Source organism: Castor canadensis, chromosome 19 (assembly GCF_047511655.1).
Source record: "Castor canadensis chromosome 19, mCasCan1.hap1v2, whole genome shotgun sequence".
NCBI classification, from domain to species: Eukaryota; Metazoa; Chordata; class Mammalia; order Rodentia; family Castoridae; genus Castor; species Castor canadensis.
The window spans coordinates 6,223,864-6,245,183 of record NC_133404.1 but is presented as its reverse complement, the minus strand read 5'-3'; the positions used below and the strand labels follow the sequence as shown (position 1 = coordinate 6,245,183).

Genomic DNA, 21,320 nt, shown 5'->3' with positions numbered 1-21,320 from the left:
TTTAGGCCACTACATCTGGGGGTGATTTATTCCATAGCAAAAGTAACTCTGTCTCTTCAACTGCCGTGACAGTGCCTTACTCCCAGGGTGGCTGGGGGCATGGGTAGAGTGCAGGTCAAGTCCCCACGGCCAGGGGGACAGGGACGGCACAGCTCGGTGGCTCTTCATTTGTAGGGCTGAAGTACACATATTTTGTTCCTCAGCGGTTCCCGTGCTGGGTACACATCCCACAGAACGGCCAGCAGAGGACGGTCACAGCAGTCGTGTTTGTAGGAATGAGAGGCCAAATCCTGCTAAGTGCCCAACACTGGGAGAGGAACGGACAGAACGTGGTCTGGTGGCACAATGGAAAGATATGTGACAATTAGGCCACGCCAGAGTGACAGGCAAAGATGCATACAAGGTGGCGCCATTTATATCAAGTTTAAAACCAAGCCCCGTGAACTGAGTACGGACACCTGCGTGTGGAGGAAGACCATACAAATGTTCATGAGAAGGGCCACATGGACTCCAGGGGACTGTGACTTCTCAGAGACAGGAAAGGGAGGTGGCTGAGGCAGGCCAATTCCAAACCCACACTCCAGTGTTCCCATGAACAGCACAGCGCTTGTGCTACCCACTCACTTAGCGACTCATCCTATCCTCTCAACAGCCCCATAGGGGACCATCCCACAACTACAGTGGGGGAAACTGAGGCACAGGTCTCCAGGGAGATAGCCTGGACTTTCAAGTCCTCACTTGGCCATAATCATGGCCTCTTATCTATCCTTCTGTCACATGGGAGAGACTTGCCCCTCTTCCCCTAAGCAGGTGTACACTGAGGTGCCAGGGAACTCCATTGGTTAATCTGGAATATGTGTAGAGCTCCCGTGAGCCAAGCTGTGTGCCAGCTCCACAGCACTGGAGACTAAAATCAAGGAAGTGTGATTTTAGTCACAAGACAAGCCGTGAATAAGGTTACCACACAGTTGGGTTCAGTTTTACATGGGCTCAGTTCAGACACAAGAAGGTCAATGCTCAGTGTCTATGACATAACAGGCCCTGGACAGGTGCTTTTCCCCTTTTTAACAAATTTTTTTTTTAATTTATTTTTGGAGGCACTAAGGTTTGAACTCAGGACCTTGTGCTTGTCAGACAGGCGCTCTGCCACTTGAGCCATGCGCCAGCCCTTTTTACTTTTAGTTCGGATTTTAAATAAGGTCCGCCATTTACGCCCAGGGCTGACCTGTGTTACAATCCTTTTTACACTTCCCATATAGCTGAGACCCCAGGCACTGCACCACCACATCCAGGTTTTTATTGGTTGAGATGGCATCTTGCAAACTTTTTGCCTGGGCTGGCCTCAAATTGAATCTTCCTGATTTCTGCCTCCCTGGTAGCTAGGATTATAGGCATGACGTACTGCTCCTGGCTTAAATTTATTTCTTTATTTTTGTGGTACTGGGGATTGAACCTAGTGCCTGTTGTAAGTGCTTTTCCACTGAGGCATACCTACAACCCTTTTTAATATATGTATTTTTTGAGATAGGGTTTCACTATGTAGCCTGGGTTGGTCTTGAACTCAAGAGCCTCATGCTTTAGCCTTCCAAGTGCTAGGGTCACAGGAGTGTACACCCAGCCTGAATAGGCATGTTTATAAATTTTCTCATGTAAGCCTCGACCACACCCAGAAAGTAGAGACTATCGATATCCCTATTTATCCAATGAGGAAATAGGGTGAGGAATGCTGAGAAACTTCCCCAGGTCACACAGCAGAGCTGAGATTGTTCATGTCCGCTGGTGCTGGGGATGGAGATGGAAGGTTCAAGACTTTCTGCCCATGCAGGGATCTCAGCCCAAATCATGAGGGTCTACGGGGTTTGAGAGGAGGGGAGCAATTGGGACAGACTTCCTGGATGGGAGTGGAAGGCAGGCGCTTCAGTGGGCTCCTCCAGTAGTAGGGAAGGTGAAGCATCCATCAAGTCATCCAGCCAGCCAGCCATCAACACACTCATCCATTCATTCACTCAATCAACAAATATTTGCACAGTGGGCGCTGGTGGCTCACGCCTATAATCCTAGCTACTCAGGAGGCAGAGATCAGGAGAATTGCGGTTCGCAGCCAGCTCTGGTCAAACAGTTCACAAGACCCTATCTCGAAAAGACCCATCACAAAAAAGGGCTGGTGGAGTGGCTCACATAGTAAGAACGCCTGCCTAGAAGTGTGAGGCTCCGAGTTCAAACCCCATTGCCTCTAAAAAAAGAAAAAGAAAGAAAAAAAACAAACACACAGCTTTCTCTGTGCCCTCAAAACCTATGGTCAAGAGGGCGAGACTTCACCCAGTGTGACACAGGCTGAGTGAGGAAAGTGGGGGTGCTTGCATATGGAGCAGGACAGTCATCCAGGAGGCAGTGATGGCCACACTGAAATCAAAGAGAGAGGAGCCAGTCAGGTTCCAGAAGGTGGGATGGCACCCCACGCAGAGAACAGAGAGGCAAAAGCCTGACCCCCACTGAGGGGAGGCAGCTGGCCTCAAGGAAGGCCAGTATTGGCCCAGGGGGCCCCAGCATGGTTGAGAGGGGGTCACAGGGCTGAGGCTGCTGCCACCTCTTTCAGGCAGCGTGGCTACCTGGCTCGTTCTCCAGCCGGCTGGGTCCCTATGCCATCAACAGCCCCTCTGGGCAGCCGAGCAGGGGAGTCTGAACCATAACGGAGCATGTAATTATGTGCAAAAACGCAGGAGGCTCCTTAATAATTGATGGTGGGAGAGAATAAATATCGGCAAAGGCACCCGGCTGCATCGCCCCGTCCCGTCTGGCTGGGACCCAGGGAGGGCGCCTGGCCACTAATATGCCTATAAATTATTGAACTTATAAAGAAGAAAGCAGGTGTCATGTCGCACCCATAAACAGCTTGTTAGCTAAGATGAACGGAGGGGCGGCCGCCGCCAGGCGTTGCACTGGCTCTCCCCACCCACCCTGATCACCGAGGGAGACAGATGAGGGTGGGTGTGGCGGGCAGCTCAGCCTGGCTGGCTCCGTGCCCACCTCCCACATTTGACCCACTGTGGAGTCAGGTGGTGCTGGGGAGAGAGGTTCAGAGACGCAGAGCCAGAGTGAGTCACCATGATGGGAAGCCTGCAGAGCTGGACACACGCCTGCCCTGGGGGATGTCCAAGGTACCTGGGGAGCTGTGAGGCCCTGCCAGCCTCCTATGCTGGGGTGCTGGGCTCAGACGCTCACAGTGCACCTCCCAGGAAGACACTGCTGATGGTGACATCTTGGCAAGCCCGCCCTCTCTAAGCTGCCTTCCTTCAGGTTACCTGGGGACAGTCATGTCTGCCTCAGAAGGTTGCTGGGGAGGCTCCTAGGAGTGTACATGTGTGACATTCCTGGTGCACAGCAGGCTTCAGGAACGGGCGCTCCCCCTCTCCTGTCCACCCCTATCAAGCCTAATGAGGCTTCTCTCGCTGGGCTGTTTACGCTCCATTAAGGCCCGAGCCCAGGACAGTAGTGGGAGAGGGGACAGCTGAGGAGAGGAAGGTGTGTTGCCAGGGCCATCCACAGGACACCCCTACCCCAGGGAGCAAAGAAGGGAAACAGAGGAAGGCTGTCAAGAGGGGTCCTCTGAGAGGGAGAATGGGGATTAACTTTGGGACGCCTGTATTTTGGCTGTTCAGGGGTGAGAAGCTTGGAACCCTGCTGTCCTTTAGGCTGGGGTGTCTCTGGGACCCTTCCAAAAGGTGGAGGCCAACAGCCTGTCATGCGCCCACAACAAGGGCCACACAAGTCCAAGGTGGCCAGCTCCACCCTAGAGAAGGCATCCCATTCCCTTGCCTGGCCCTGGGCGGGACTACCAGACTCCCCCCCACATAATCAGCCCAATGCCACACAAGGCACAGTCCTGTCACTTGGGCTTGTTTAGCAGGCTGGCCCCTCTCCCCAGCCCTGAGGTTCCAGTACAGCAATGTCCAGTAAGGGTTTCGTCTTCCCAGAGGAAAGAAAGGAACGGCCAAAGCTCTTACCAGGCAGGCCTTGGGCTGGGCCTCTTCTTCTGGGGTTCTCTCTGCATGCCTTCTTGTGAAGCCTTGGTTTGTCCCTCAAGGCCTGCTTGACAGATGCACAGAGAGGCCACGTGGCTCCCTGAGGCCACACAGTAAACCAGCACTGAAGCGCCTGGAGAGTGGGCCTCCTGTCTCTCCCCCAGCAGATGACCAATCAAGTTCAGCACTTGCCTACCTCTGGGTGTGGTGTGGCCAGGTGGCACACTCAGGAGCTCTGTTCCTGCCCCAGACTTCTAGCCTGTCAGTCATCTGTCCATCTACGTGGGCCAGGTGGGCAGTGCCTGCAGCGTCAGTCAAGGTGGCTTGGTCACAGAGCAGATGGAGGCATCTTAGAGAGACAGTTCTGAGGACTGAGTGCCCACTCTGGGTCCGAAGGACAGCTCCCTACCCTCAAGAGAGGACATCTGTAGTCCAGGATCACCTACGTCATATGCAGGAGACAGGAACCCATCCATATGGCTTTCAAGCTTGTACCAAACTGAATGAGTGTGCGTGTGCGTGTGTGTGTGTGTGGTGGGGGTGCATGAAGAGGTAATGCAGGGTAGCCACCAGGGGACAGGGAATAGTAGGCAGGCCAGATCTCTGGGCAGGTGACACATGGACCTGACTAGGTTCCTGGCTAGTGCTGGGAGCAGGGTAGCTGTGTGGGCTGGACCAGGCAGGAAAACAGGGGTTCATGGTCAGGGGAGACCCAGAGCCCTGAGGTAGGATGGGGGCAGAGGCAACGATGGTTGGAAGGCCCCGGTGAGAACGGCCTCTCCCTTGTTTGACTAAGTCTGCTCATGGCGGTCAGCCCCCAGCACCTTTGTTCAAGTTTCTCCCGCCTCACCCCATGCAACCACAGTGCTGAGCCAGGGGCAGCAAGCCTGAGGAGAGTCCAGTGCCACCTCCAGGCAGGATGCAGAGTTTTCTGCCTTCCCACCTCTCCTCCCTAAAGCATGGGCAAACAGGGTACCGGGTGAGTGTGATGACTGGGAGAACCTTCTGGACTATGGACTCCTCTGGGCAGAGCACTCAGGCAAGTTCCCTCACCTGCCTGAATGTAGCATCCACTCCAGCAGGTCATGAGGACTCCTACTGAGCTACGGATGGGGTCCAGCACAGGTCAGGAGGGTGAGCCATTGTGACCAGCAGGCCACTTTGCACAGCTGTGGCTGCTTTGTGGGTGTCTAGTTTTTTGAAAAACATAACTGTGTTGTGTTGTAGACCTGTATGCTGTGTGTCAGGGTGAAATGTGTCATCTGTCAGTGTCAGGGTAGGTGTCCCTAGCAGGACTGCTTTGCATCTGTTTCTGCTCTTCAAGGCTTATCAGTCCACAGGCAAAACAAACCAACTCAAGAGCCAGTGCAGAGCCTTGCGGCTGTGCAGGAGTGGAGCAGCAGCTATGGGTGTGCCTTCCCACCCGTCCCTTCGCCAACCAGGCTGTCCTGGGGACCACGACATGGGTGGTCAGAGCCTGGGGAGCAGGTAGGGAAGGGAGGATGCCCTGATTCCAGGACTCTCAAGGACAGACCTAAGCATTCACTTGCTCCCTCTGGGCCTACCACCTGCCTGTGGGAGATGAACTTGACATTGGTGGAAATGTGAGCAATGCCAGGAGGGCAAGAAAGCGTCCAGCACATGGATCCATGGGATCCCAGGAAAATGGGCTCCAGAGCAGGGCTGAGCCCAGGGGCAACCTCTCACTGACTGCTTCCGAAGCTGAGGGTCACAGCGCTGGGTTGGCTCCTTTAATCCTTCCTGCCACGCATGCGGAGTGAGCAGTGCCTATTTCACAGAAGAGAAACTGATGCTAAGAAAGAGAGGATGACTTGCCCTGGTGAAGCCAGGACCCTGATCCAGGTGACCACTCCAGGGATTTGAGATTGGACAGAGGTTCCTGGGTGGGACTGTCTCCAGGGAGCAAATCGTGTGGCTCAGGTTGGTGGCCAGGGGTGGAGATATCTGGAAGGCCTTAGTCAACAGGAAGGCTCCCTGCAAGTCTTAAATCTAAACACACGGAGACACAGTGCGTTCACACCACCTGCCATGGCGTGAAAACCAGCCATAAATACTGCACTGTCAGGCAAGTGGGGAGACGGGCCCAGTGGGCCCTCAGGAAGTTCCCAATGACTCAGAACCGCAGACCCCCTCCCCGCCCCCCGCGCACCCAGACACCTTCCGCCCTTACACACCAACTCTGAACGGGCTTGTCCTAAAACCTCAATCCTCCCCCACTCTGGGCAGGGCAGGGAGGGCCACCCAGGGGCCTGGGAGGAGGGAGCTCTGGCTGTCACAAAGACTCCCTACCTACATCAGGCAGCTATGGCCAGGAGGGTCCCCAGGCACGCAGTAGGGTGGGGAGGATACACCGAGGTGCAGGAGTTGGGGCCCACTCATCACTCGTTCTTCCAAGTGGCAGGCAGAAGGTGGACCTCATGGTCAGTCCCTCCACCAGTTTCTAGATCTTTCAGCACGCTTGAACTTGGCAGTGGCATTTCACATTTACTCAATGTGCTGGAGGGAGGTGTCTGTGCATGCCTCATGGCTAAAGGTCAATGCCAGCTCATGTCTGAAGTGTGGGAAGCACGGTGAACACATCCAGGGCTCCCGTGCTCGTCCTCCCATTCCTAGGCCTGTTAGACCCTGACAAGTGCAAGGCTACTGCCCCTGAGGGCTCTGAGTGGTATGTGTACAGGCAGCCATCCCACTGGAGAGCTGGTCCAGACCTGCTTCAGAGGGGCTGCTGGCCTTTCCTTAAACCAGCAGGTAGCTCTTGGAATGGAAGAATAAACAGGGACAAAGTTAAAAACCTTGTTGGTGATGTTCTCCTTTGTGGTGGGCATTGGTCAACCCTCTTGGGGATGGAGGAGGGGATGGGCCAGGGTTACAAGATACCAAAAGTGGCTCAAGCCTGAAATCCCAGCTACTCAGGAGGCAGAGACGGGAGGATTGAGGTTGGAGGCCAGCACAGATAAAAAGTTTAGGGAGACCCTGTTTCAACAAGAAGTCAGGTGTGGTGGTACATGCCTGTAATACCAGCTTCAGGGGAGACAGAGGTAGGAGGATCACAGTCTGAGGCTGGCCCTGGGCAAAAGCTTGAGATCTTATCTGAAAAATAACTGAAGCAAAAAGGGCATGGCTCAAGTGGCAGAGTTCTTGCCTAGCAAGCTCAGGGTCCTGAGTTCAAATCCCAGGGGTCTAAAAAATGAAAATATCAAGTGTACCTTGGACATTTCTACCAGATTGGGGTGGGGGTGTGTGGAACAGGAGACCTCATTATAGCCTCAGCTAGGCTGGCAGCTCATGGTGAGTCCAGGAAATAAGCAAGTGCAGGGGCAGGCCTCAGTTTCCCCGTCTGCAAAGTGGGGACAGCACTGCCTATCTTACCTGACTCCCATGGTGGGGAGGCCACAGGAGAAGGGTGGTTGAAGGCACTTCTGCATAAGCCTGGCAGGGATGGAATAGGGCAGACACCTACCCGCCGAGGGGTAAGCACATCCCACCCCTGCCCCTTCCAGCCCCAGTAAAGTAGTCAACGGCAAAGGCTGTGATCCTTCTTTCCTGTGCTCTAGACACATGCAGGGATTTGTCCAGGAAACATGTGTGGTCCATATGTGTCGCCCAGAGGGACCTCACTCAAACACACAGTCCCACCTCAACCACACAACAATGTGCAGGGGGCACCTTTCCACTGGGGCACATTTGCAGCACCCAGAGACCAGCACACACGCGCCTCACTCCAGTTCTGTCCCCGCAAGGAGTCCTGCTTCCCAGCACCCTGCTGTCATGGCAACCAAGATAGCTAAGTGGGGGGCAGGGGTGGGGAGGAGTAAAAGGCTGAGGGGACTGAGCTGCAGCTCAGAGTGAAGCTGGAGGCTGGAGTTCCTTTCTCTTCTTTGCACCCCCAAATATGGATCACAGCTGTGTGGGCAGGTGGGACGCTCTTGGGCAGAACTACTTTCCAGGGGGTCAGATCAGAGGCCACCAGCTCTCTGTCCCAGGGGTACAAACCCACACCTGGGCCAAGTGAAGGCCAGCCTGCTCTAGACATCTCCAGGCTGAACTGCAGGAGAGACCCCACTGGGTCCCCAAGACATCTCCCCAGGAAGGGCTTGAGCTCTGGCGATCAGAGTGGCTGGGCCGGGCCAGCTGATGGCCAGGGAGAGTGGGCTCTTCCAAACTGGGTTCACAGGCAGCACCCCCGAGACCCCGAGGGACGGAATAATGCCCAATATTTACCAGGCCTATGTTCTGTACCCACAGACACCAGGGTCCCATAACCTGGGTCGTATCCCCCTCCATGCTCTCTGCAGCCCTGTGAGGAAGGTTCCACGAGCATCTCCCCCTTCCAGGTGAGAAACAAAGGTACAGAGCGGGAAGTAACTAATTCAGTGTCCCTGAGAAGTGGGTGCAAATTCTACTGAAGAGAGTGGGCATGCAGGGAGAGCCCCGGGCTGGAGCGTGGGAGGGTGTGGCGAGGCCCAGAGCTCAGGTGGGCTGACTGCCTGTGCTCACACTGGCGTGGAGTGAAAGGCCAGCCTCCCACTGGCCTCCCTGGTGGATGGACAGCTGAGACCCACCACTCAGGCTCTCAAACCACATCCTGGCTATGCCCAGGCTCTCCTACCCCTGCCCAAAGACACTAGGACCTGAGATGGAGTGGTACGGTCCAGCATGCAGAGGGGGCACAGACATTCTAGGAGTGACCAGCAGGGGCAATGGACAGAGGCTGCAAGAGTGGGGTCTGTGTACAAGGCTCATGGGGGAGCCACAACTGCTGAGGCAGGAAGCAGAGGCTGAGTGGGAGCCTGGACAAGTCTCCCAGATCTTCCTCCCCAGGGTTTCTTGGCCCTTTCGAACTCCCAGCTGAGATGTCACCAGGACTAAAAGGCCAAGGAGCCCCAGGGCAGTGAGACTTACAAATACAGTCACAACGCTAAGACCACAGTTGCCCTCTTTCATTACCACTGCCTTGAACCCAGGGTTTGGCTGTGCCGGCGTGCTGGAAGCTTAGCACAGGTGCTGAGATATTGGTAGCTTTGCTCAATGCTGTTCCAGGTGGCTCAGAAAAGACTCTGGCAAAACCTTGCATCCCTCCCCATGCCCCGCCCCACGCTCTTCTCTTCAGTCTGCTTTGCCCTTCCCTCCTCCCACCCCCCTCCTTCCCTTGTGTCTATCATTGTTCCTTTATTTTATTTTCAGCCTCAGCACTTTCCTGAAAGAGAACAGCTGGGCTGCTGGAGTCACAGAGGAAATATTTTTTTTGACTACTTTGCAGATTTTTCCTTCTCTATGAAAACTGACGCCACCACTGCGAACTGATGGACCAATGGGGAGTTATCCGTTTCCTTGCCTCCCCCCTGCGGTTCTGTTCTAGGGTATCTAGGAAAGATGAGGGTCAGACTGCAGCCGAGTGGGGAGGGGAGGTTGGGAGGGACTCTGAGTCTCATCCATCAACCCCATTTCACAGATGAGAAGACTGAGTCCAGAATCACCCAGAAAGAGCAGCAATTCCAATATTAATGTTGTAGGAGAGTTTAAGGCACACTTAACACGTTACGTACTGTGCTGACACTCATATACGATGGCCTACAAAACAAATACCTTATTAGTGACATTTTATAGAGGGGAAATCAGATGTTTAAAGAAGCAAAGTTACACAGCTGAGCCAGAAGTGCTGGGATGTCCATTCAAGCTTCAGAGAAAGGAGACACTGGACAGGCTGTGAAAGCAGAGACTGGATGAAGTGGAGCTGAGGTACCCCGGGATCACAGTGATCCACACATGGCCCCTTCCTAAGGGTCACCCATTACTCACCCTATTTTCCTGGGCTAGAGTCCTCAGGCAAGCTCATCTGGGATGCCAGTCTGCTACCCACTTCCCTGCTAAACAGAGGACCAAGGAGAGGGACAACAGAAACCAGGCTTATCCCTGAAATCTGCTGTCACACACTCCAGTGGCCCCTAGGCATCCTGTACCCCAAAAGACTGGAAAGCACTCAGCTTTTCACTTGCTAATGTAGGTGCTGATCTGTGTAACCCCAAATTTAAAGTTAGGGAAGGAGGGCTGGGGATGTAGCTTGCCTAGCATCTGGCATACACAAACCCTTGGGTTCCATCCCTAGCAACACACACACACGCACACACGCACACACGCACACACACATGCACACACACACACACGCAACCGCACAAAGTTAGGGAAGTGCCTTGAAGACCCATCCAAGGAATCCGAGGAATGACCCTCACGACCCCATGCTAAGAGAGGTCACCTGGAGAAGACACGGGGCATGGAGGCAATGCAGGGGAGCAGTCTACACAATCTGCAATCCCCGAGCCCTTGTTGGCTGTTCAGTGTAAGTGTGTCAGTAAACATACAGCAATGCATCTGGTCGTGCAAGGGGGGACATCTGGGCAAACGTGCAGCCTATGTAGATGTTGTGACTTCAAACGAAACACTCAGGTGGTGACACCTGTGTTCAATGCCACTCTTTGGCAGACAGAGGACTTTATGAAAGTCATGTCTGGAGGGAGGGAAGGCACAGGTGCAGCCAATGATGATCCCTGTGTAATGGAATGTTTGCGGTGACTGCCCCTAGGGTAATGGCTATTGGAGATGAAAGTCACAATGCAGACATGAGGGACCAGTCTCAGCAGGGCATGGGAGAACAGAGGCCAGGCACAATGGCCTGTGTGGGAGGGGGTGCAAAAGAAGCTGGGCTCAGTCAGCTGGTGCCAAAGAGGTGGCTGAGAAAGGGCACTAGCGGGAGGCAGAAACCAAGGCAACCAGGAGGGCAGTTAGGGGCTCTGGAATCCTCTGGGTGGGAGGGTGGACCCTGCACCCAGGCTGAGCTCCTCTCATGCTGTCCCCAGAGCACAGCAGCTCCTAACACCGCTCATGGCTGGGCGAGGGGAGAACATGAAGGGAGAAATGAGGGTCCACTCGCTACCGACCCCCAACTATCTCAGGGAGCAACTTGGGAAAACAGAATCAGAGGAACAGGAAGATTTAATTCTAGCCCCAGTGATCTACCAGGTGACACTGGTCAGTGCACCCGAAATCCGAAGCCTCAGTCTTCCATCGGAAAAACCTAGAGGTGTGGTGATACTGCAGTGTAGCTCCCGTGTGACATCAGAAAAGAAGGGGCTTTGTAAACTGTCAAGCGGTGTCAGGTGAGGAGAAGGGGCTGGGCTGTCCCTGGGGCTTCGCTGTCAATGAGCAGCACTGGGAGGCCACTTTGGTGTCCACACAGTGTGCAAACTTGTGTACAGCAAGTGCACACACATGCGTGTGTGTATCTTAGACACGAGGCTCCCAGAGGCCATGTCACGGAGATTGAAAAAAAGCGGGCAGAGGAGAAAGTGAGATTTCAGGATAATCTTAAAAGCAGGAAAAAAAATTATTATGTGTCAAAAGGAGTGGGGAGGTTTAAATGGCTCCCAGGTGGGACACAGAATAAAAGAGTCCTCACTGTTATTTTTTGATTGTCTCCACGCAGGGAAGACTGGCAGAGGGTCGCCATGGCAACCCCAGGCATCCGGCAGCGGGGCAGCCTGGACCCTGCAGGTTTTGTCTGGGTTGAGCAGTGAGTCAGCCCATCCGTGTTAAGAGACCGGGCCTGGGTCCCATTCAGGCAGGAACCTTGTCCTGGACTCTCAGTTCCCCCTGTTCTGGAAGTCACTTGAGGGGACAGGAAGAGGACAGGCAAAAGTTGTGTAGTGGAGGGACAGACCAAAGATGCAGCATTCTCGGGATGAGGATGAGACAGGAAAGCAGGGCTGTGATAGAAGGGAAGAGGCTGAGTGTGGCTAGCACAGAGGATGGGGTAAGGACCGGAGGTGGGGGAAGGGCTCCAGAGGCTAAGGGCCCAGGGCACCGGGTGGAGCTTGGGTCTCCTGAGTCTTTGCTGAGTCCATGTTTAGAGGCTGGGTCTGCAGTGTGTCTGGCCTCCAAATGGGCTTCATAGACAGGGGACAGGCAGAAGAGAAGTGCGGAGAAGGGAAGTCCCAATTGAGGCCACTTTTGGTGGAACAGTGAACTGGGGGAGGAGGGAGAGCTTCTCCATTTGTGGAAGGGTAGCTGTGAGCTCGCTGCGGCTGTATCCCAGGAATACAGTAATTTCTGAATAAGCGAATAAGTAATTTCTGAATAAGTAATAAGTAATTTCTGAATAAGCGAATGAGTGACTGGATCAACAGTGTTAACAGGAAACCAACATGGAGGCTCTAGCAGCTTCTCTCTGCTAATTTGCAGGCTGTATCTTAGTAGCTAAACAAGCTGAGACCCAGCTGATCTAACACTGACAAGTGACAAAGTTGCTGGGAGGCCAAAGGAATGGGAATCGGGTGGCCTGAGCCCGTCCCATTGTGGGCCACCTGAATCTGGAAAAAGTGGTTCCAGCTTTCTGGATCAAGCCCGAATTTGTAGGAAGTATGATTGGTTCCGGGACCACACTGGGCCTAAGGTTCTGATTCCCTCCAGTCGTGCTCTGAACTGAGAAGCAAAGGCTCGAAGCATGTGCTAACCTTAGTCCAAAGTCCTTGAGGTCCCACCTTGCAAACAGCTTCCAGTGACAGGCGAACACATGCCAACGCCAGAGCTCCTGATCAACGAGTCCCCATCAGTGAAGGAAGGCGCTGTGGAGTCCGCCCAGTGTCATCCCAGCCTCTTCACCTGTGCAATTGGCCACTTTTGCCCAGTCTTGTGTTGAGGGAAAGGGGCTCTGCAGGAATTGGGAGCATGGCGGTTTTAGGGCTTGAATGGTTCGGGTCTCAGTGTCGGCCAGACCCTCAGGAACTCTGGGCTGAGGGAGGCCCCCATGACTCTCCAAAGGCAGCATGAACAGAACTTGGAGTCACTGGCAGGAGTGCAGGCTGTGCCCCACTGACTTTGGGTTAAATCTTTTGCCTTTTTTGTGAATCAAGGAATCAATGGGACAAAAGCGTCCATCAGAGGGCCACTGTGGGGCTCGAATAAGACCACGGATGCCAAAGTACTTCATTAACGGTAAAGTGCCAGAAAGAGTTACTGCCATTCTGGCTGCTGATATTGATTCATTGGGTAAAAGGAGTCCCTTCCCAGAGTCCCTGGGGACTCAGAAGCCTCCCCAGGCCTTCCAGCACCATCCTTCCTCGTGCCATAAGATTGTGGCTGTCAGGGCTCTTCCAACCTCCCCACTCCTGCCTGTGGTAACAGCTAAGGAAGAAGCACATGCCTGGGTGCGTGCGTGTGCATGTGCACATGCATGTGTGTGCGTGTGTGTGTGCATGTGTATGTGTGTTGCTAGAGCACAGAAATCATACTGCCTTTGTCAACATATCCTCCAAATGACATCTGCCACTCACACCTACTCCAGCCACCCCTTGCCTCCAGGTCATTGCTCTGCTCCTCTCTTCCTTGAACCTGTTCTCTTCCCCACCCAGCCAAATGGCTCAGGGTTCAGCTCCAATTCCTCCTTCACCAGGGAGTCCCTCGAGATTTCTTCAGCCTGGTGTGGTCAAGGGCAGGCACAGTGAGGGAGAGGAAAGTGCATGCCATTCTCCTGGAGGGAGTGTACCTATCGCCCACCTGGATTGTACCTGGGAACCTGGCTGTCTCCTCCTGTGACCACGAGCTACTGCAGGGGAGGCAGAATCCAACCTGCAGGGCATGACCACTAGGTCAAGGACAAGGGCACGACAGGGCCCCCTTCCTACTATAGCCACCTCACTTTGAGGAGGGATCAATGCTGGCTGGCAGAGGAGGTGTCAGAACGCTGAAGCCAGAGGTGGGATGGGATGGGGACCTAGTTCTATTCTTCAATTCCTTAATTGAGACTGAGGCTCGAAGAGGAGGAGGGACTTGGCTAAGGCCACACAGACCTGCAGCTATGGACTCAAGGCTCAAAATCAAGGTGGGTCTAGACTCTGGGTGTCTTGCAGTCTAGTCTGCTTTGGTCTCAATGGGCTCAAGTGGCCCACGCCCTAAGTCATTCCAACATCTGGGACTGATCTCAGGCAGACCTGAGCCCTCCAGCAGGGAGCATGTGTCTTCCTGAAGGAGGAGGGAAGGTGCAGAGGGAGAGGGAGGGTCCCCAGCTGGGGGGGGCCACCCAGACCCCTCAGGCCCTCTCGGTGTTGAATGGAACATTTGTTGAATGGAATTGAATTTACTGTTCGATTGCAGGAGATGTAATTCGATCTGGATCTTATAAGGCCCATAATGAAGTTAAGGTATTACTGGTATCTGTTGCTTTTTCATTTGTTAAAAGATAAAAGAGGCTTTGGGCTGGGGAGGGGACTCAGCTGGGAGTGAGATGTCTGTCTGTTTTTCCTGCCCCAGCTGCTCCCCTGAGGATGCTGCCACCGGTCTTAGTTCCAGAGACAAAGCTCTTCATCCTTAAGGCAGGGACCATCCACCAAGCCTGATGACCTGTCTGGGGGACAGAGCCAGGAAAAGAAAGGGAGGTGGAAGTACTTGGAGGTGGGGCAGAGGAGAAACGAGCTAACATGCTTTAGGCCCATTCTGGGCTCCGTTCCCTTTACTTCATCAGTGCTCATGGCAGGTGCCTGTGGCCCTGGTTAGGAAATCCCCAGTTCTCTTCCCATACGCAAGTGGTGAGGAAATAGACTTCCCTGTCCCCTCTGAAGTTAGGTGTGGCAAGCAGAAGCTACAGGCGTCACTTTCAAGAGACGCCTCCTCCTGCTGCCATGGTCACTGTGGATGTACATGTTGAGTTGCTGGGTACCCATCATCCTGGGGTCCCAAGTGACAATGCCCTACGGCTATCTCATATATGTAACAGGGTTGGAGTTGTTTGAAGTCGCCAAGGTTTTGAAGGTTGTTTGTTATTGCAGCAAAACCTCATCTTGTCTGACTGATCCCGTGCCACCAGTTCCCCCATGAGAAAATGGAGGCAAAGAGTTCACTAACTTCCTGGGGAAGCCAGTGTGAATAAGCGGCAAAATCAAGAGTTGGTCCCTATCCATCTGATACCAAGACCACGCCCTTCCCACGCTGGTTCCACGGCCACCCCAGGTTGGCTGTGTAGTCAGACCCCAGCCAACGGGACTGGGCCCAGGCTCAGCATCCCGTTCTCTCATATCCCACTCCTTGCAACCCTCACAGTGGTCCATCGGACACTTGGGACTGGGCCCTTCAATGTGAGGCCCAGAGGATGCCAGAGGCCAAAGGACTGGAGGAGTCACGGAAAGAGTTCCGGAGCTGGAACCTGAGTGCTAATCCTGGCTCTCCTGCTGATCTTTTCTGAGCCTCAGTCCCTTTGGGTGTCAAATAATGCCACACCCCTGGCTATTGCAGAAGGAAGTGAGATGGAAAGCATGGAGTAGGACTCCCTACTTTGGAGGCAGCACCAGGAGCCAAGATGGCCTCACTGCCCCTCTGTCTCTGTCTGCACCTCCCTGGGAATAAAGTCAGACTTCCCTCCTCTGATACCCCTGGGCACACAGTAAAAGAGGGCTGTCCATCCCCAAGGGAGAGCAGAATAGCCATCTACATGGGAGGGTCTCCCCCAGAGTCACAGTCCTAAGGGAGCTGATGTCACACTAATGGGCTCCTTGCTTGGTGGCCCCATTTCCCAAGGTCTGGAGGGGACTTCCTAACAAGAAAGCTGGCTACCCAGATCCAACAGGCAAGGTTTCTGGAAGGAGGATCCAGGAAAAGCCGGAGACTCCATGCGGGGGAGGGGGTCAGGTCTGCTTTGTGCTGCCCACATGGCCTGGTTCTTACCCAGACCTCAAGCTCCCTATGTGTCACCCCTCCTTCTTCTCCCCTGCCAGGGTAGCTCCTTCCCAAGTCACGGCCATGCTGGAGCCCCATCACACCTTCACTTGGGTGGGTACTTCCTCCAGAATCAAGACAATATCACTGTGCCCACCGGATGTGGGGAACCGTCTCCTGAGCGGCTGTGATGCACGCCACAGGAAGCTCAAGGGGGGTGCTAATCATCCCATTTTACAGAGCAAGGAAACTGAGGCTCAAGCTGCTGCTGCAGGTACGAAAAGAGGCAGGTTCGTGTGCCGCCTCACATGAGTGTTCTCAGAACACCCAGCGCCCTGGCCCCCGATCAAGCAGGTGGGCAGAAGCCATGCTCTCCCGCCAGCGCCCCACATTTTCCCAGGCCTTACCTCCCCCTTGCCCCACCCCCATCAGAGCCGCATGGAGCTCCACTGCCCGGTTACTAAAGCCCGAGGAGTCTGTAACGGACTTGGGTGAATACTGACTACTGCCCCAGATTAGGGCCCCAAGAGCAGGACCAGCACCTTCTAACCTCAGCTGCCACTATCCACAGGGCTGGGTGCTCAGGAGATAGGGATGAGGGTTAGGAACCCAGGAAGGATCCAGAAAATTGAATCACACAGGGCTGTGTGATTTAAGGAAAAAGCTGATTCAAGGCCTGGACCACAGATCAGAGGGGACCCCGACTCTGCTTTGGCCGAGCTGAGCCCTGGGAAAGAGAGGTCTTTAATCCCCTTGGCCGTCCCAGACAGCACCCAAGACTCCCTCCTAGCTCCTTGTCTGCCTCCATCGCTCTCCCGCCTTGCCTTTTCCCACCCCCTTCCCCTGCCCTTTTTCCCTTCCTAAAAAACACAGAGAAATGGGATTCAGAAGCCTACACTGCCTGCGAAATATGGTTCATCCTCCCCAAAAGAGGAAATGCCAGTGCGCGGGTTCTCTTGACAACCCGGCTCCTCCCCCCGCAGCCTCCCTGTGCCCATCTGGTGAGATCTGAACAGTACTGACTCAACCCAGCCCTGGGGTCCAGGTGGGGACTACAACGGGGGGAGTGGGGGCACGTGGGTTCCCTCAACTGCCCAGGCTGGCCCACCTCTGGCAGGGATTCTAGGGCCCACCCACAGCCTGCCCAGGGTGCAGACATGGGGATGACCCCCCCCCCCCGCCCCGAGAACTGCCTCAGCCTAAGTGGAGGTCTCTTCTGTGGTCACCAATGACCTGATGGCTCCCAGAGGCGGGACAGTGTGGGCTGGACAAATGGAAGAACTTCTGCCTTCACTCTCTGATACTAGTCTGGGCTCTGGGGGTTCCAAGGTAGGTGTAGAGGGGCGCGGGGAACAGAAGTGGAGCCAGTTTCCTTGTCCCTGGCAATGGTGCCCCTGACACCTGTCCCACTCATCCCAAGGGATGGCATAGATGCCTGGCACCCCTGGCCTCTGAGCTGTGGAATGAAGGAGTCACATCTGAGCCCTTGCCTTGGCTGAGCTGCGCTGGGGCACTGCCCTTTTGTGCTCCTAAACTCTCCCCTGCCCACCTGGGCAGGCACTCACCAGCCTGCCATAGACGCCTGGCTTTCCAGGCCAGCTGGCATTTCTGTGACTAATGAAGTAGAAGCTGGTGCCAGGCAGGCTTGGGCACTGCAGGGCTGGCAGTTAAGGAGGACACCTTCTAGGGCCTGGCACTCACCCCGCCTCCTTTCCTGAGGCCATGTGAGACCAGGAAGCAGAACAAGGCCATGGTGGGACACCTGGGGCCCTGGTCCTTCCTGGCTCCTCCCAGAGCAGTTGAGTCATCTTCAAGGAACTATCTTGGGTGGGTGAGGGTGGCCTAGGGTGTGGGTGGGGTGGAGAAGTTGGGACCCGCTTGGCCTGGCTTCATGAATAACCTGCCATTTTTGGCCATCCCTCTGGAGGTTCTGAACCCCAAGACTTTCCTGTCTCCATTCCTCCTGCATTCTTCTCATTTCTCATCCTTCTAAACAGACATTCCCATGAGTGTCATAGTCAGAGAACCCCAAGGGAGATGGACCTGACCCTGTAGGAGGAGCACACAGCTGGGGCCCAGAGAGGGTGAGAACTACACGAAGCCACACAGCGAATCTGCGGTCAAACTGGGCCCTGAAGCAGGTCCCCAGCGCTCCTCTCAGAGTCTCTGGTCGTTTCCTCTATTATGTCTCCCCCATGACTGAAGGGAAGATGGATGGATTTAGGGGGGCAGGGAGCTGGGGACTGGGGAACAGATGGGCTTGGAGGCTCTGCCTAGGGCTTGGAGAGGGGGGAGGAGCCCTGGAGAACCTGGAACTGTTACAAAGTTGCGAGTTAAAACATTCTTCACGCTCCCGCCTCCTTTACTGTTCTGATGCACCAAGACGTGACAAAAATGTGTCAGATTTAAAAAAACCACACACATACACAAATGCCAGTCCCGTCTCTGCTGCCCGCCCAAGCCTGGGCCATCTGCTTCCTGGGGGCGGGAGGGGAGGGGGCTTGGCAGTCGGCACCATTACTCTGGATGCCCCAACCCGGGGTCTGGACCCATTACTTGGCCCAGAAAGGCCCCAGAGGATGGTGGAATGTGCAGGAGGTAAGCGTGGGGACGTTCCCCTCCCCCTCAGGGGTGCTGCCCAGCTGCTCAGCTCATGACAGTGAGTTGCACACCGCCCTCTCTTTCATTGGCTGCCCGAGGCTGGGAGAGCCCTCCCTCATGGTACAGATGAGAAACTGAGGCCCAAAGAGAAAAGACTTGCCCAGGTCCCCACAGAAGCAGACCCATGTCTATGCCACACACATTCACTCAACAAACACTGACTGAGTGTGTATATGGCATGCACACTGGTCTCACGCCTGCTGTTATGGGGATTCAGAGCTGGACAGACAGAAGCAGGCTGCTTCCCCACAGAGCAAAGCCAGAAAGGAGGCAGAGAGCCCAGCAGTCAGCAAAACCCCCACCTCCTATCCCCCAACCCCCTCTGACAGACTGGGGCCTCCAATAGGGAATCGTTAGGGAGAGAAGACAGACAGCCTGGCAGTAGGGCCTGGAGAGAAACTACCATCCTGGTGCAATGGGTGGCCTGGCACAGTAGGGAACACCTGGGCAAACCAGGCTGATGGGTCACCTAGCAGCTGCTTTAAGTCACTACACTGGAGCTGAGCTCTGAGCATGGTGGAACCAGTAATTGGATGATCTGGGAGGCAGCAGAGGAGTGGAACCCTGGGAGGGAAGGGAGGCAGATCAGCAGGTCTGGGGGGAGAGCCAGGGAGTGGGGATGTTATGTGGTCACAGGATCAAATGCAACTGGGCACAAGGCCAGGCATGATGGCTCATGCCTGTAATCCCAGCTACTTGAGAGGTGAAGATTGGGAGGATTGAGGTTCAAGGACAGCCTGAGCAGAAAGAGAGCAAGACCCTATCTCAACAAATAGACCAGGTGTGGTGGTGTGTGCCTGTCATCCCAGGTACACAGGATGAAAAGAAAGGAGAATTACGGTCCGTGGCCAGCTGGGCAGACAGCATAAGACCCTACCCAAAAAGTAAGTAATGCAAAAAGGGCTGGCGGTGTGGTTTAAGTAGTATAGCACCTGCCTAGCAAGCTTCAGACCCTGCGTTCAAACTCCAGTACCACACACACATACACGACACAAAAAAAATGTGGGCACAGAGGCAAATTAGGGGACAGCAGGTGCAAACGCCACAGACTGGAGAGAATGCAAAGAAACCGGTTCAGGTCCAGGCTGCACCTGGGGCAAGGGCCCTTGCTTGGATGCAGACTGGATCCACCACGCCCCAGAGAGCATCAGGAACCACTGGAGGCCAAAAGCAGGGCCGTGCTCTGGTCAGATTCGCACATTAGAAACCCTGCAGCTCTGAGCTAGTCACACTGCCCTACAGAATCCTTGCTGCACCCCAGATCACCGTCCACCTCTGCCCAGACCCAAGTCTGAGGAATCTGGTCCGTCTTCAGGACCCAGTCAAATGCCATCTCTTCAGAGAAGCACCCTTGACTTGCTGAGAGAGGTAGGTAGGTGGTCACGCCCTACCTGCAACCCCCCAGCAGGGAGTACTGGGGGCCCTCCGCGTGGTGGCCACCCTGTCAGCTCCCACGTTTTGTTACACTGATCTCAAGGCCATCTGACCAGACCCCATTCCAGGAATGGACACAGAGGCTCAGAGTGGGAAGGAGTTTGTTCCAGACCACACAGCAGTTGACAGTTGAGATCACCTCAGAACGGTGTCATCTCTGTCTGAGCTCAGAGTCCCTAGGGTCCTGCCATGAAGGCGATCAGGGAGAGATGATGAGTGGTCATTCCTGAGGTGGGCTGGATGGAGTAGGCTGTGGGGTGTTGGCGGCAGGGGAAAACCAGCCACAGCTGGGAGATTTTGAATGGAAGTCTTCATCAATTATTGTACTGCCAGGCAGCCTGACCTTGAAAACTGACAGGCGGGAGAGACTGGGGTGGGACAGCTTAGGAGCAGCTGCTGGCCCTCCTTCAGGGGGACCAGAGACCACCTGGTGGATGGCAAAAGGGGCGGGGCCGGGAGCCTGACGTCAAGGCAGGTTTATCTAACATGGTCAAAGTCCTGTTAGAATCACTAACCACGAGCACCCCACCAAGGAGAGGCTGTCTTTGGGGGATCTCCTGAGAAGCAGGACCTGGCCTGCTTATGTCCCCTCTTGGGGACTTGGTCTCCATTTGCAAAGGAGGCCCCAGCTTCACCCACCCTATGCGTTCACTTGAGGCTTTGAAGGTGGGCCCTCGACCATGTCCGGCGGGAGCACAGTCCAGGGTGTGGCGAGGGCCCAGGCAGAGGGTTCAGATACCCCTGAGATCACGGCCTCTGATCCCTTGGGACCAAATGTCTTTTTGAGGGGTTCCCTGAATCCTGGTGATGGGGCCGTGCTTGGGTCCCCACTGTCCGGTGGAGAACTGGGAGCTCCTGGGGGACAAGACTGCCCTCCGAGGGGGACTGCAAGCCAACGTCTGATGGAATTGGGAGTGGAGAAGACGGGACTCTCTGCTCTGTACTGAGTAAGAACTGGAAAGAGACTTGGAGGAGGGAGAGGTCGCCCCATCCCCCATCCCTCAGCAGTCTTCCCTTATCTTCCTACTCCTTAGAAATTCATGTGCGTTGACAGACTAATTCAATGACTTAATGCACGTGCAGTGTTTCTACCGCCTGACGCGGTAGAAACTGAGCGTTAGTGATCACTAACACTATTGCTCAGTGCTCCCCCACTCGAATACAAACACGAGAGGCAGGAAAAACTGTCATCCGCCATGTACTTCTGTGTGTGAACTGGTTTAAAAACCACCTCCCTTTCCCACACTCTAACCTGAAGTCGGCCATTCTTGGGGTAAGAGTGACTTTAGGGTTTATTGTGTGAGAGGCACCGTAAGCAAGATGGCAGCCTCTGGGTCTCTGGGTGACATCAAGGCCTTCTTAGCCTGGAGTGGAGAAGGCCGAAGGGGTGACCTTCAGGGGTAGAGGGTGTGCAGGTGCCTGGTTTGGGATCTGGCCATGCGGAAAGGCCAGGGTCAGATAGCTGCCTAGGGCACAGAGCTC

The 21,320-nt window shown here is 54.8% G+C and overlaps 1 protein-coding gene across 14 annotated transcripts in view; it reads right to left on the bottom strand.

Annotated features, from left to right (window-relative positions):
- The window catches only part of Lingo1 (leucine rich repeat and Ig domain containing 1), a 188,637-nt gene that overhangs the window by 23,024 nt on the left and 144,293 nt on the right, over positions 1-21,320 (bottom strand). Inside the window, exon 1 of one of the 14 annotated variants that reach the window (XM_074062013.1) lies at positions 4,005-4,025. The exons of 12 other annotated variants lie outside the window; for them this stretch is intronic. The gene's annotated coding sequence lies outside the window, so the exon portion shown is untranslated. Of the gene's footprint in view, positions 1-4,004; positions 4,026-12,368; positions 12,748-21,320 lie in introns of those variants that run through there. One more of the 14 variants, XR_012444042.1, reaches the window with a different exon arrangement.